The following is a 5,503-nucleotide window of genomic DNA, read 5'->3' on the forward strand; positions in this document are numbered from 1 at the left end:
ATATGTGAACTGCTGTATGAAAAGTGAATTTACTCTGTAAATCTTCACCCAAATCCTAATTAAAAAAATAAATAAATAAATAAAAATAACAAAACTTTGCCGATTGGTTGTATTGTGGTTTTAATAATGTACTTGTAACCTGGGTCCAAAATCTGTGTACATATAACTAAAAGATAGCCAAGTTCTCCATCACGTAATAACTTACTACCCAGCTCCATTGATCAGCAGACATTAAAATGGAGTGCTATTGTATGAAACACATGAGTTGTGTCTTGATGTTTCAAGACCAAATAATTCAATAGCTTAATAATTCCTTGTAAGAATAATCACTTGTAATCGCAATAATCACTTGCAATAATGTTAGAAAAGATAATATTGCATGGTGACAATTTTTCCAGCTCCCATAGTAACTGAACGCTGTCTTCCTCTGCTGAAGAACAATAGATGCCAGAGGTGAGAACTGCAGTGGGTCCTTGAATTATTCATGAGATCATACATGTCACTTGCATCTGTATGTTAAAAAAAAAAAAAAAAAACACTAGGGAGTAATAGCACATTAGTGATGCAAATTACACGAAGGCAGACTTTCTTCTGATTTAGTGACAATTTTCATTATTTAATCTAAACAGTATTCTTACCAATAGTAAAGTTCCAACTTTTTGTTCTTTACAGTTGCTAGGATTTGTTTTGTTTAGCCAGGTCAACATTTTGTGCATTACTATTAGCTCTTATTTGCCCCTTTTTATCACCTCCTAATACACACTAACATCATTGATTGTATAATTCTTATAATTTCTCTGAGATGACATTAGAGTAAGGAGCCATCGTTTGTGGATTTTAAACATGAGAATTCCATAATACATATTCAAAAAAGAAAAAAAATAACAATTTAAAAATACACTGCAAAAACACATTGAGAGACAGAGAAGTGGGAAGAAAAAAGCAAATATAGTTAAAACATTAACAGTGGCAAGTTCTTTGTGCTAGTCTTGCAACATTTTGGTGTGTAAAATTATGTCCAAAAAAAAAAAAATTACCTTGCAGCTCGTCCTGCTATTGAGTATATGAACATATGCTATGGATGAGAGGAGATAGAACATATGAAGCTCTCAACTGGCTTCTATTTTCACTTATCTCATAGTATGAGCATCCTGCCATATTTAGCGTGGTTCTAGTATTTCAATAGGTATACATATTTTGTGTAAAACTATACTTAAAATTTTACTTATGTAATTTTATTATAGACAATACATCACTGCTTTCCTACATTTTTCAGTGGCCAACTTTTTCAGAACTGAAGAAAAAGATTCATGCCTCAAGTTACAATATTGAAGCATTCTGTGGACAAAATATTGAACAATGCAGGAAGCATCAAAAGAAGATGGAAGAAATACACAGAGTTACTATACCAAAAAGAATTTGTCGACATTCAGCTATTTTTGGAGGTAGCATATGATCAAGAACCAATGGTATTGAATGAAGGAAGAAGTTCAAGCTGCACTGAGGGAATTGGCAAGAAACAAGACTCCAGGAATTGACAGAATACTCACTGAGATGTTTCAACAAACAAATGTAGCACAGGAGATGATCACTCATTTTTGCCAAGAAATTTGGAAGACAGCTAACTGGTCAACTGACAGCAGGTCCATATTTGCACTATTCCAAAGAAAGGTGATTCAACAGAATGTGGAAATTATTGAATATCAATAATATCACCTTCAGGTAAAACTTTACTGAAGAAAATTCAAAAATGGTTACATCGGTATATAGACAGAGAACTTCCAGAAATTCAAGCTAGATTCAGAAGAGGTCTTGGAAGTAGGAATATCATTGCTGATGTTAGATAGATCTTGGCTGAAAGCAAAGAATATGAGAAAGATGTGTACCAGTGTTTTGTTGACTATGCAAAGGCATTTGACTGTGTGGATCATAACAAATTATAGACATTGTGAAGAATGGAAAGGCAGGCTGTCATTCCAACAGAGCAAAGGGATATTGCATGGTTTAAAATAGGGAAGGGTGTGTGTCAGGGTTATATCCTTTCAGTATGATCTCTATGCTGAGTAAATAATCTGAGAAGCTGGAGTATATGAAGAAGACCATGGCATCAGGATTGGAGGATGACTCATTAACAACCTGCAATGCACAGAAGACACCATGTTCCTTGCTAAAAGTGAAGATGAAGCACTTACTGATGATCAAAGACTACAGTCTTCATTGTGGATTACACCTCAAGTTAAAGAAAACAAATATCCTCACAACTGGATCAATAGCATCACAATAAATGGAGAAAAGAATGAAAATGTTAGGGATTTTATTTTACTTGTACCCACAACCAACCCCCATGGAAGCAGCAGTCAAGAAATTCGATGTTGCACTACATTGGGTTTATCTGCTGCAGGAGACTTCTTTAAAGTGTTAAATAACAAATATTTCACTTTAAAGACTAAGGTGTGAATAATCCAAGCCATGGTATTTTCAATTATCTTATATGCATGTGAAAGCTGGATAATGAATAAGAAAGGACGAAGAAGAGTTGATGGCTTTGAATTGTGGTGTTGGCAAAGGATACTGAAAATGGATTACCAGAAGAATGAACAAATCTGTCCTGGAAGACATGCAGCCAAAATGCTCATGGGATGTGAGAATGGCCAGACTTCGTGTCATCTCCTTTGGTCATGTTGTCAGAGAGACCATTCCCTGGAAAAGGATATCGTGCTTGGTAGAGAGTCAGTGAAAAAGGGGAAGAGCGTCAATGAGATGGATTGACACAGTGGCTGCAACAGTGGGCTCAAGCAGAGCTAGAGTTATGAGGATGGTGTAGGACTCGACAGTGTTTTGTTCTGTTGTTTGTTGGGTCACTATGAGTTGGAGCTGACTCGATAGCACCTAACAACAACGACCACGCAAAGAGCTCTGTTGGTGCAAAGATTAAAGCATTTGACTACTACCCAAAAGTTTAGCATTTCTAACCCACCAGCCACCATACAGGAGAAAGACAAGGTAGTCTGCTTCTGTAAAGATTTACAGTCGAGGAAACCCAATGGGACAGTTTTACTCTGTCCAATAGGGTCGCTATGAGTTGGAATCATTTTCATGGCAGTGTGTTTGGTTTTTAACTGCTAAAGAGGGTTGTAAAATGAACCACACTGCATTTCACTCATGATTCAAGGTTTTTGGGAGTGTCAATGGTTAAGAGCTAAGCTACTACTTGGTTGGAGGTTCAAATTCACTCAGAGATGCCTAGGAAGAAATGCCTGGCTATCTACTCCTGAAGGGTGCCACCCATAAAAAGTCAATGGAGTACAACAGTTTTACCCAGAAACACATGGGGTTGCCAAGAGTCAGAATCCACTGTAGGGTAACTTCTTTTTTTTTTTTTTTTTTTAAGATTTCAGGGATGATTTGGGCTTTGCCTGTTTTTATCCTTCCATGCTAATTTTAGGTATTCTTCCTAAATAAGATATGACTCCACTGAACTCCCACACACAGGAAAATTTAAAAAGTTACATAAATTCATGAATTTATATTCTTTTCTTAATGACAACTCATAAAATCAAAAGAATAAAAGAAAAATGTTTCTGGTTCAGCAGTCCTTTCCCCTTTCAGTGCTTTCTGTCCCCTTTTAAGCACCTCAGCCATCAGTAGGAGGCACAACCCTTCAAGTGAGCTGATATTCTCAATCTTCAAATGAAAATTATCCAATAAACTTAATGTGTCATATGTCCCAGGAATATTTTATTTTGGGAGAGACAATACTGTATGGGAAAAGTAGCAAACAATAAGAAACCTCTGACAAATACGAGTTATTGCGGGCAAATACGTCTTTGAGCAGGGAAGGTTTCATCTAGCTCTATGATTTTTAATTATGAGCTCTGGTAGCATAGTGCCTTAGGCACTTGACTGCTAACCAGGAGGCTGGTGGTTCAAACCCACCAGCCACTCCTTGGGAGGAAGACTGGGCAATCTACTTCCTTAGTGATACTGCTTTGGAAACCCAAGCAGGGGTCTCTATGAGTCGGAGCCGACTTGATGTCACACAACAACAACAACGACACCTTGTATATGCCATTTATTTCTTGCCCACTCAAACTTCCACTACCACTCTTCTTCAACTGGTTATCATTAACAGACCTTTGTCTTAGTGTTTTGTAGAGTTGTTATTGCTGTTAGTTGCCATCAAGTCAATTGTGACTGATGGAAACTCCATGTGTACAGAGTAGGACTGAACTTCATAGGGCTTTCAAGACTGTGATCTTTTGGAAACATTACCAGGACTTACTTCTGAAGTGCCTTGGGGTGGGTTTGAATCATAACACTTTTGATTAGTAGTCAAGCACTTAAACATTTGCACCACCCAAAAAAACAAACTCACTTTCATTGAGTCAGATCCAACTCATAGCTTTGGGTTCCTGAGGCACTATCACTATGGGAATAGATTGCCCAATCTTCCTTCCTAGGAGTGGCTGTGGGTTTGAACCGCCAGCCTTCTGGTTAGCAGTCAAGGACTCCCTTTTTATTGTATGTTATCTCAAAAAAAAAAAAAAAAAGAAAAAATGATTTCTGATTGATAAAGTTAATTAAGGAATACATTATTACTATTGTTGTTTGGTGCTGTTGAGTCTGTGCTAACCTAGAGGAACCCTGCACACAGCACAACTAAACACTGTTCAGTCATGTGCCATCCTCACAAATGTTGCCACATAAGAGCCCATCATTGAAGTCACTGTGTCAATTCACCTTGTTGAGGGTTTTCCTCTTTATTGCTGACCCTCTACTTTACCAAGCATGATGTCTTTCTCTAGGGATTGGTCCCTGTTGATAACATGTCCAAAGTACATGAGAAAGAAGTCTCACTTTCAGCCATTTCAGGAGGTAGCCTAAGATCAAAAACCAATGGTATTGAAGGAACAAGTCCAAGCTGCACTGAAGGCACTAGCAAAATACAAGGCTCCAGGGATTCTTCCTTGGACTTCTTCCTTAAATATCATTGGTTCTTGATCTTAGGCTACCTCCTGAAATGGCTGAACATCAACCTATTATTTTTGGTACAGTAATTCTGTATTCCTTCCATCTTTTTTTTTATGCTTTCTGTGCAAACTAAACCTGTGATAGGAAACCTCATTGTAGGTGGGTAATGCTTCTAAGGAGCATTCTGGCTATACTTCTTCTGAGACAAATTTGTTTGTTATTTTGTTAGTCTATGGTACACTGAATATTTTCATTAACACCAGAATTCAAAGGCATCAATTCTTCTTCAGTCTTCCTTATACATTGTCCAACTTTCATATACAAACAAAGCAATGGAAAACATCATGGTCTCAGTAAGGTACATTTTAGTCTAAAAGTGACATCTTTGTTTTTTAACACTTTAAAAAGGTCTTTTGAAGCAGATATGCCCAATGCAATGTTGTTGTTGTTGTTGTTAAGTGCCGTCGAGTCGTTTCTGACTCATAGTGACCCCATGCACAGCAGAACGAAACACTGCCCGATCCCGCACCAG

The sequence above is a fragment of the Orycteropus afer genome, unplaced genomic scaffold, assembly GCF_000298275.1.
Source record: "Orycteropus afer afer isolate SDZICR_OR568_19922 unplaced genomic scaffold, OryAfe1.0 scaffold00276, whole genome shotgun sequence".
Lineage (NCBI taxonomy): Eukaryota > Metazoa > Chordata > Mammalia > Tubulidentata > Orycteropodidae > Orycteropus > Orycteropus afer.